The sequence below is a fragment of the Chelonia mydas genome, chromosome 2, assembly GCF_015237465.2.
Source record: "Chelonia mydas isolate rCheMyd1 chromosome 2, rCheMyd1.pri.v2, whole genome shotgun sequence".
Lineage (NCBI taxonomy): Eukaryota > Metazoa > Chordata > Testudines > Cheloniidae > Chelonia > Chelonia mydas.
In genome coordinates, this window is record NC_057850.1 from 243,187,800 (window position 1) to 243,199,114 (window position 11,315).

General features: G+C 41.1%; 1 long non-coding RNA gene across 1 annotated transcript; it reads left to right on the forward strand.

Moving 5' to 3' along the window:
• The first annotated feature begins 1,204 nt into the window (after positions 1-1,204).
• LOC122464773 lies at positions 1,205-11,082 on the forward strand. The gene is made up of 2 exons (XR_006289123.1): positions 1,205-1,339; positions 9,137-11,082. It is a non-coding gene; the product is annotated as an uncharacterized LOC122464773 (long non-coding RNA).
• The last annotated feature ends 233 nt before the right edge of the window (positions 11,083-11,315 follow it).

Genomic DNA, 11,315 nt, shown 5'->3' on the forward strand with positions numbered 1-11,315 from the left:
GTTTAAGTCCAGAAGAGACCATGATGATCGTCTAGTTCGACCACCTGTGTAACACATGCCAAATTATTTTACCCAGCATTTTATGCCTGCATCAAATCCATATCTTGAGGTTGAACTAATTCATAATTGATTTTAGTATGGCTTTTGACACAGTCCCACAGTCTCATAAGCAAAGTAGGGAAATGTGATCTAGATGAAATTACTGTAAGATTGGTGCACAACGGGTTGAAAGCCTGTATTCAAAGAGTAATTATCAGTGATTCCCTGTCAAACTGAGAGGATGTATCTTGGGGGCAGGGGATCCTCGAGGGTCTGTCTTGGGTCTGGTACTATTCAATATTTTTATTAACAACTTGGATTTGTGTCACCCAAAGACTGTGGATGACAGCAATCTGTGAGGGGTTGCTAGTACTTTGGAGGACAGGATTAGAATTCAAAATGACCTTGACAAATTAGAGAATTGGTCTGAAATCAACAAGATGAAATTCAGTAAAGACAAGTGCAAAGTACTACACTTAGGAGGGGAAAATCAAATGCATGACTACAAAATGGGGAATAACTGGCTGGGTGGTAGAATTGCTGAAAAGGATCTAGGGGTTATAATCAAACTGAATATGAGTCAACAATGGGATGCAGTTGCAAAAAAGACTAATATTCCGGTATTAGCATGAGTGTCATATGTAAGACATAGGAATAATTGTCCCACTCTACATGGCACTGGTGAGGCCTCAGCTGGAGTACTATGTCCAGTTCTGGGCACCACTCTTTAGGAAAGAGGTGGATAAATTGGAAAGAGTCCAGAGGAAAACAATAAAATGATAAAAGGTTTAGAAAACGTGACCTATGAGGAAAGGTTTAAAAAAACCTGGGCATGTTTAGTCTTGAGTAAATAAGACTGAGAGGGGACCTGATAACAGTCTTCAAATATGTTAAGGGCTGTTTTAAAGAGGACGGTGATCAATCGTTCTTCATGCCCACTGAAGGTAGGACAAGTCATAGGCTTAATTTGCAGCAAAGGAAATTTAGGTCAGATATTAGGAAAATCTTTCTAATTACAAAGTTAGTTAAGCACTGGAATAGTCTTCCAAGGGAGGCTGTAGAATCCCTGTCATTGGAGGTTTTTAAGAAGAAGTTAAACAAACACCTGTTAGTCTCGATATACTTGGTCCTGCCTCAGCACTGGCAGCTGGGCTAGATGACCTCTTGAGATTCCTTCCAGCCTTACATTGCTATAATTCTATGGTTCTGTACTTTTTTAGAAAGAATCCAGTCTTGATTTCAACAGGGCCAGGATTTCACCCAAGTGCTTCAAATGATGGAGAATCAACAACATCTTTCGGTAAGTTGTTCCAGTGGCTAATTGCCCTCACTTCACAAATTACACCTTGTCTCTAGCTTGAATTTGTCTAGCTTCAGTTTCCAGTCATCAGATCTTTTTATGCCTCTTTCTGCTAAATTAGAGCCCTCTACTATCAAATGTCTTCTCTCTATATAGGTAGTTTTAGATGATGCTCAAGAAATCTCTTAACCTTCCCTCATAAGTGAAATAGATTGGGCTTCCTAAGTCTTTCCCTGTAAGGCAGGTTTTTCTTTGAGTGATGTCCCTACGGGTCCTCCACTGTAGGTGTCACAACGCCTCCTGTGCCTGGGATCTTGTGGTTCTGTCCTGAACGCTTTCCAGTTTTTCAATAGCCTTTTTGAAGCATGGATATCAGAACTGGACACAGTATTCCAGTAATGGGCTCACTAATGCCGTAAACAGAGGTGACACTACTTCCCTACTCCCACCTGCTTATACATCCAAGAATCACATTAGCTCACTTAGCCACAGCATCTCATTGGGAGGTCATGTGCAGTTTGTTATCGACTATGACCCCTATGTCCTTTTCAGAGCCACTGCTTCCCAAGATACACTCACGATACTGTAAATGTTTGTATGCTTTACATACACTTAGATAAATACTCTTTAGATGTTATGTAAAATAGTGTTTGGCAAACTTTTTAAAAAATGAGAAAATGTGTGATGAAATATTAAAAACTGGATTTTTAAGCAAATAGGGGAAAATTGTTACCAGCTGTGATTACTGGCTGCTAATTTGCCACTCTGCCTGGTAAAGAAGATTTAAAATGTCACATCTTTCCTATCCCCACCTCCACCAAAAGCCTTTGGGCCAGATTCTCTCTTGACCTAAATCCTTCCACTGAGTTTACTGGGCATGAATGAGATGCCCAGCCTTTGGGGGTAGAATACAGGGCTTTGTTATTTTTCTTAAGCATACAGAAATTATAAAATATGCTCTCTTTGGCATATTTTATAATAGTCTTCTTATGATCACTAAAGTTTGTCTTTCATATTGTTTAGTTTTTTGCATTGATAACTTGGGTAGGGTATTTTCCCGTCTTTTGCTTATATTTACACTTTCAGTTACTACATATCCAGCTTAATCATATCATTTGGAAAGCATATGGAGAAAGTAGTGCTCATTTACTCAATCAGATTTAATCAGTTTGGATGAATTCCAAGTACTAAGCATTAATCTCACTTAAACCAAACTCTTGATAGTTCATCTACTCTGAGTATTCATGTCAAAGACATAAAACAATCTCCTTTAATGCCCACAGTACTTTTTTAAATAGAGCCCTCACCATCTGTTAATAAAACCTGCTTTGTACTGTTGGCTGTGTTTTGTGGAATGTGTCAGGGGCAAGTTTCACTTTTCTTCCAATTTTTTTAAGGCTTTTTTCAAAATTATATGAAAATTATGCAATACAGTAAGAAGGAATTAGTCACGCCTTGGCAGAATCTCCATTACCTTGGCTTACATCAAAGGGAGAGAGAAGTGTGGTCCTTACAAGTTTACAGCATTCCTTTGTCTTGGAGTTCCACTCTGTGATGACAACTAAATTGGACACTGATATTTGCCTATTTTTCAGCATGTGTGTGTAAAGTACACTGACCTTGCAGTTGACTCTTTTAGAGCACCTTTCATCATGGGCCCAATCCTGCAGTCTCAGCCAAAACTCCCTGTTGACGTTAATCCGTCAATGGGGAGTTCTGCCTGGAAAAGGACTAAGGCCTATTATTGTTGATTCTATCTGCCTTTCAGCTTTGTAGCTCTATTAATGCTGCAGATGAGAATATTGCACATAGAGACTGTGCATAGAATCATCGTTTTGGAATGAAACGGCTCATTACTTCCAATAGAATTAGTGAGAACTGCAGGAGTGAGCCCCAACGTAGTGATATGATAATCATATTTTTAACTTTAAAGCACTCCTTCCAAAGCTCCCAAGCTGCTTTCAAAAAAACACTTTTGCAGTAAGATTCTATGTATGTATGTATGTATTTATTTATAATGTGAGGAGATATGGGATGAGATGGATTTCATGGATGGAGCATGTTTCATTCCTTAGGACCCCCATAGCAAAGACCTGATTGCATATGGACTAAAGAGATAACACTAGGGTCCTCAAATAGTGGATAATAGCTAAGCTGCAAAACCAGACACAATACAAAACCAGATACATAGACATAACATGTTAGGGTGGGAGTATTTTTTGCCTTCCTCTGTGCCATGGGGCATGGGTCACTTGCAGGTTTAAACTAGTGTAAATGTAACTTGATGTTTTTAAATCATGATTTGAGGACTTCAGTAACTTAGCCAGAGGTTATGGGTCTATTACAGGAGTGGGTGGATGAAGTTTTGTGGCTTGCAATGTGCAGGTCAGATTAGATGATCATGATAGTCCATTCTGGCCTCAAAGTTCTGAGTCTATGACCTGGGAAAGGAGGGGGAAGAGGAAGGGTTAGGTGGGATGGAGGTCTGTCATTCTCTGAGCCATCTCAACATTATTTATCCATATTTATCTACAAATGGGGTTCAAATATCTTTTAATTCATATAATTGCTCTCAACGGCAATAAACTGTTCTTTCTTTGGATGCTAACTCAGACAGGTCCAAATACCATTACTCTATTCTGGACATAAGCCTACTCTTCCATTTTTGTAAAATCATATGTGTGGTGATCATGTCAGCCCTCAAGAACCAAAGTCTCTGTGGTGGAGTTAAACCCAGTTCAGCAGGTAAATAACCTAGGATATAATTTTCAGTTAAGGTTTGGCTTCTGGAACTGAGCACCGTTTAATGCTTGTGTCCACATCTTTCCACAGCTACCTGGCTGTTGGATAGTCCAATAGCATGTCCATCACGGTTCCTTTTTCTTTGTTAACATGCCAACAAATATGAGAGCATAAGGCCTTTATCTTGTGCAACCTGTATGGCATGGAGTACACTTTGAATAAAATGTTTTGTTTTATGAAGTGTCGCCTGAAATCTACAGAAGCATTTTTAATATTATGTAAAGTGCAACTCATTTGCCTTTTTGTATTTTTCATTATCTGTTTCTTTATGAAAATCAATACAAATTAATAAAAAAATAAAATAACCAGTGGCTGGTGTTTGAGCACAGACATTTATGTACTAAATCCTGCTCCCATAGAAGTCAAGGGGCCCTATGGGTGAGAGGATCTGGGCATGAGAAAGCGTGACAAAGTGGGCAGGTTATCAAGGAACTAGTTACAGGTGCCTGATCCTCAGACTGCCCTAGACCAGTCAAAAGGCTGCTCTAACTTATGACAGTTGGCAATGGTCCCTAAAAGACCATACGCTGGCTGTGAATTGGCAGAACAGAGCTCGGCTGTGCCCTGCCCTGACACATACCTTTCCTCTTCTGATGTGTCCTCTTATGACAAGGCAAAAGGATATTGACTTTATGTCAGTTGAGATGTCCCCTGGTCAGGGTAATTCTCCATCTGGCAGCTGCAGCCATATTCTGGAACCAGTGAGACTGTTGTTCCTTTAGTAATACAGGACCTCAACTATTTGATTATCTATTTTATGAATGCCATTGCCCAGAACGTACACAGTGTTGTTGTAGCCAGGATATTGGAGAGACAGAGTGAGTGAGGTAATATCTTTTATTGGACCAATTTCTGTGTAGCTCGAAAGCTCATCTCTCTCACCAACAGAAGTTGAGCCAATAAAAGATATTACCTCATCCACCTTGTCTCTCTAATTGCCTGGACTGTGAGGAATTACAGGGGCCGGTTCTGCAATTGGTACACTGTAGTGCAATGCACACACATAAGTCCCCTGTGTACTGACAGAGGTGTATTTCTCATTATGGACAAAGATCCATAGCAGGTGTATTTATTCCTTGCACTTTCTTTTAGAAACCAAGGTAAAACTCATTTGTGCATGCAAAGCGGGCAAGGCTTTTTTTCCCTCACTCAGCATGTATCAACTCTATTTCTAGTCTCTAGGGAGCACTACAGTAGGAAGCCAGTGACATGAATACTGATTATGATTAAGCTATTAACACTGGAGCTGACTACATCTTACAGGCATCCTGTCAAAGTGAGCCATTTATCCAGCCAGGTTTAAAAAAACTGTCATCTATCTCACCTTCAGTTTTTCCTTTAGATCTTCTGGCATGCAGAGAGTTAAAAGAAGGGCAAATTCTGCTTTCATTTAGACTGGTGAAAATCCAAAGTAACTCTGCTGAAGGCAATGGAATTATTCCAGGGAAACTGAGAGCAGAAACTAGCTTAGATGATGACGATGATTGATTGATTATTTCTGTTCATTTATTTCTGATTTCCAAAATATAACTTCATCATGCATTTCACTAGCAGATGTGTAAATAATAAAATACAGCCTGGAACTAAATTTGGACTTGACGTCACAATAGCCAATTTCTCCAGCTATTTTATTAGCGTCGTCTTAACATTTGTTTGTTTGCTTGTAAGTTTTTTATATTTGGCTTTAATGAAGCTTTGTATCTTCAGGCTCCTTAGCTTATGTGCATAGCTGAAAATTGCTGTACATCTCTAATAATGGGGGGGAGCGTGTAAGCTGGTTTCATGAAAGCTGTGCAGAACTTTTGTATCAAAGCGAAAAATAAGGAGAAACATCCCTGACTTACGGCTTTGTTACAATCTGGAAACTGAACCTAGTTTCACCAAAAGATACATCAAGGATGGAAAAGCCTTGGAGAAGAAGGATGATCCAGTGATTAGGGCCGTGGACTAAGACTTGGGAGACCTGGGTTCTCTGGACCATTAATGATGATTTTCAATGACTTCTGGAACACTAGAGAAGTTCCAGAAAACTGGAAGAAAACTAATAATGCACCAATATTTTAAAGTGGGATGACCTGGTAATTATAGGCCCGTCAGCTTGACACTGATCCCAGGAAAGATAATGGAGAGGAAGATACAGGGCTTGATTAATAAAGACCTAGAGGCTAATATAATTAGTGCTAATCAACATGGATTTATGGAAAATAGATCCTGTCAAACTAACTTGATTTCTTTATGAGATTACAAATTTGGTTGATAAAGGTAATAGCATTGAAGAAATAGACTTCTGTAAGGCATTTGACTTGATACTGAATGGTATTTTGATTAAAAAACTAGGATGATATAAAATTAACATGGCACACATTAAATGGATTAAAAAGTGGCTAACTGATAGGCCTGAAAAAGTAGTTGTAATGGGGAATAATCATCGAAGCAGGTGTATATCTAATGAGGTGTATATCTATAGGGATTGGTTGGCCCTATCCTATTTAACATTTTTATCAGTGATATGGAAAAAAATATAAAGTCATCATTGACAAAATGTACAGGTGACACAAAGATTGGGGGAGTGGTAAATAATGAAGATGACAGGTCACTGATAGAGAGTGACCAGGATCACTTGATATGCTGGGCAGAAGCAAGCAATATATGTTTTAATGTGGCTAAATGTAAATGTGTATGTGACCCAAGAACCTTCCTGTGCCGACTGACAAGAGGGTACAGAAGGATACAGGTACCTCCTGATTCTGGTATGTACATTCTGGTTCACCAAAGAATGTCATGTGTGGTCTCATATGGAAGCCAGTGTCACACTGATCATTAATATAAATGTGAAATGTATGTACATGTACTATGCAAGGAGTTCTGTATCTGTACCAGAAAATTATGTTTTTAAGCGTGTGAAGGTGAGCGTGTTAGGCTATGTCTATGCTATGGACTTTACAGCGGCACAGCTGTACCGCTACGGCTGTGCTGCTGTAAGGTCTCCCATGTAGCCGCTCTTCGGTGGCAGGAGAGAGTTCTCCTGCCAACATAATTAAACCGTCCCCAGGGAGCGGCGTTAACTGTGTTGGCAAGAGAGCATCTCCTGCCGACATGGTGCTGTCCAAACCAGCACTTTTGTTGGTGAAACTTATGTCAGTCGGGGTGTGTTTTTTTTCACACGCCTGACCGACAAAAGTTTTACTGACAAAAATGCTAGTGTAGACAAAGCCTTAGACTGGTTCCTCCAGACAGGAGGTAAGAAATGTATCTCTCTGTCATTTTGTAAATTAAGCATTGTAAGCAAACACAATGGATGCCTGTTTACATAAGAAGTGAAATGTTAACAAAGAAATGTGAAGTCAACAGGCAAGGAGCACATAGGAAAAAACAAGCCATGGGGGCTTATCCTGTCTATGAGCAAAGACTCTGGGAGTATTTCTAGACAGCAAAGAAGTCACTCCTTCATCCTGTGCCTAGGAAGTAAACAGACAGTGCATTTGCATTCACAAAAGCAGGATCTCAGCTAACTTTGGTTGAAAACACTGCAGAGGACTCTAGATGTGATAAACTTCTTTAGATAGGACGTTAACCTGTTAGCTAAGTTTAGTCTCTAGAAAGTGTTATGATTTTGTTTTTTATGTAACTATTTGTTTCCAGTATTCTTACTCACTATTACTTGTATGTTTGATAATAAATTTATTCTTGTTTTCACTGAATATATCTAACTGCTGTATTGCTAAGCAAAGTGCTGGTCTTCAGCTGAATATTACAAGCTGGTGTGTACTGTTCCTTTGGGAGTAACAGACCTGGTAATTCTGTTAGTGTCCAGTGGATGCAGGGCTGGACACTGCAGTGAATGCTCTGAGGACTTGGGAGATGTGGCTATTGCTGCCTACACAGAGAGAGTGAGGCCTGCTGGGGTCTGGAAGGCATTGCTTATGTTGCCAGAGGCTGGTGGATTCAGGGAACTGATCCACAACACTCAGACCCGACTTCTTCATACTAAGGACAAGTGGTGGTGAGGTGCTGGGAAGTGTCACAGTATATACCTAGGAACAAAGAATGTAGGCCATACTTACAGGATGGAGGACCCTATCCTGGGAAGCAGAGACTCTGAAAAAGATTTGGTGGTTGTAATGGATAATCAGCTGAGCACAAACACTCAGTGCAATGCTGTGGCCAGAAGGGCCAATGAAATCCTTAAATGCATAAACAAGGGTATTTTGAGTAGGAATAGAGAGGTTTTTCTACTTCTGTAGTTGGTACTGGTGTCACTGCTGGTGTCCACAGTTTAAGAAGGATGTAGATAAATTGGGGAATGTTCAGAGAAGAGCCACAAGAATGGATTAGAAAACATGCCTTACAGTGATAGACTGAAAGAGTTCGGTTTATTTATTTAGTTTAAGAAAGATAAGTTTGAGGGGTGACTTATCACAATCTGTGGCTATGTTTACACTTGGACAGATACCCAAGGACTGAATCATGTTCATGTTCATGTGTGTTTCTTATGCCCAAGCATCCACACATACTGTGCTGGACACTGGAATAAGGCTGTGTACACACATATACCTGCTTCCATGCTGCTGCTGTAGGTACACGACATTAGCACTACCATTTCAGGGGCAGTATCCCAGGGTTCAGTGTGTCACAGGGAGACACTCTAGTAATTGATTTGGTGTGTTTTGTTAGTACTCTCCCCCACCTTCATACATTTGCCAGTAGCAGTTCCTGTTGCCCCTCACTGTTATTCCATACAAAACTGGGTAGAAGACATGGAGCAATAGGATGATGATCTTGTCCTGCTCCCACTTCTTATTGTGGGGCAAATGGTTATGCACTGGAGTAGGTGCTCAGTGAGATACCGGATGGAATTTGGGCAGCATTTTCTGACCAGCTGAAGATAGCTGACCTTGAGGATCAATGACGATTATTCAGCTCACACTGTACAGATATGGTGAATGCCCGTGTTGTCACAGTATGCCCTCTGATTGACTGTTGCTTCTGTTGCAGGAGAACCAACATGGTGTGCTGGGATCATATCATTTTGGAAATGTGGGATAACCAGCAGTGGCTTCAGAATGTTTGAATGAGGAACCAGACCTTCACGGAGCTGTGTGATGAGCTAGCACCAACTTCCCAATGCTAAAACCCTTGGTTCTGACAAGCCACGCCGTTTCAAAAGTGGGTTGCTATTGACCTGTGGAAGCTGGCTATTCCAGACAGCTATAGGTCTGGTACAAACCACTTTGGGGTTGGAAAGTCCACTGTCAGGGTCATGGTTGTGCAGCTTTGTGAAGCAATAAACTTTGATTTACTCATGGGTGGCTCCATAAGAAAAGTTCCAGAAATAATTGGTGGATTTGGGAAGATGATGTTTCTGAACTGTGCAGAGGGCACTGATGGCGCTCATATCCCAGTACTTTGCCAACCACAAGGGGAACCTGAGTATGTAAAATGAAAAATGATATGGTTCTGTATGATGTGTCTGTGCCAACTGTTATTTTGGGGAACACTGCATACCCACTCCTGATTGGGTTTATGAAGCTGTACCCCAACATCAATGAATATGGAAATAGGGAATTCAATTACAAGTTAAGGTGGCTGCAGAATGGTTGTGGAGTGTGCATTTGGTAGGCTGAAAACTCATTGGTGCTGCCTACATTCCCATCTGGATGCCAATGTGGCAAACTCCATTTGCATAATTGTTGCCTGCTGCACCCTACATAACATTTGTGATGGTAAAGGGGGATGTTACTGTCCCAAGTGAGCTCAGGACAAGTTTGGGGTTACAAACTCTCTACAGACAGCCAGATCCCACCAAGATGCACACTAATTCTGGTTCCCAGCAGGCAAGGAAGATCAAGGATGCCATATGTGTACACATCTTGGCACATCAGGGAAGCAGAGGATGACATCAGCCTGTGCCAAGGGACACCTTCACTTCCTGTAAATATGCTGGAAATACACACAAGTGTAAGGCTCCATGGGTCTAGAACCCGGGGCCATAGAGCTACCAGGCAATTAACATCTCCAGATTGACAGCCAGTGGCACCTGTAATCCCCCCCTCCACTTCCCATGACCCGCTGTGGACACAGACCATGGAAATTTCTAACTGAAGGGTTTGACAGGCAGCAGCCCGCCTGGCTCCTGATTGGCTCCCTACCCAATATAAACCCAAAGGGCATTCAAGGAAGTGTACAGGCAACAGTGCAGATCTTCTGTAGCTGCCACAACTGTTCCTGTTCTATGCTCTTGAACTGCTGGCTTGACTTCAGCTTGATTTGCGTCCCAACTCCAACCCTGAAATCTGGCTTGGACTCTGACCCTCAGTATCAACCCTGGCCTGGAACTGAGTACAAACTCCTTGGCTACTCCTAGCCACAGGTTTGCCCCTGTTTTGACACTTGGCCCTGAATGCCCTTGTTGGGATCCTGACACTGTGGGAATATTGGTACATACTTATGGAGCTACCTAGCTTTGTGAGGGTTTTGTTCCCCTGTAGCTGAAGGTCATTACCCATTTGTTCATGTGACATTGCACATATTAAAAATAATTGTACCAGGGCACCTCCATTGGATTATCACCTTGAGGTTGGGTTTCTGCTGTAGAGGTTGGTAGCTGAGTCATGGTCATTGTTCAATGTTTTTGTCTTCTTTAGAAACCTGTCTTATCCAGACCACTTAAACTTTTTTACCAAGCTTATGATGGTTTGTTTTGATGGGGTAGGTTAGGGGAAAGATTCCAACCATTGTGTTTTGTGACTTTTTACTGTCAGCAGTGCTAAATGCAATTAACAGTTGTTAGAGCACTAATCCCTGATATGACTGATACTGCTTACGGGCCTGGGGAGGTGGGGGTACTGTACAAGGCACTCTTATTGCTGGTGCATTCCCTCTTTTTTGTTGTTCTTTGGTTTTGATTTTCAACATGTTTAATAAAGCCACTGAGAAATTAATTGACCCCTTTTGTAGTTTTAGACACACATGAAAAATAGGAGTGCTTTTCGAAGCACATAACATAAACTGCACTTTCCCCATCCCTCCCACGTATCAATTTAAGATATTTCTGAACCCTGGGGTGGAGGCTTATTTGCCCTATGATGACACCAGAGTTTTACACACCATTCCATTAAATGATGTAGGAAGCTTGTGGCCCATTCAAGAATAAAAAATGCCTTCAGTTCATCAT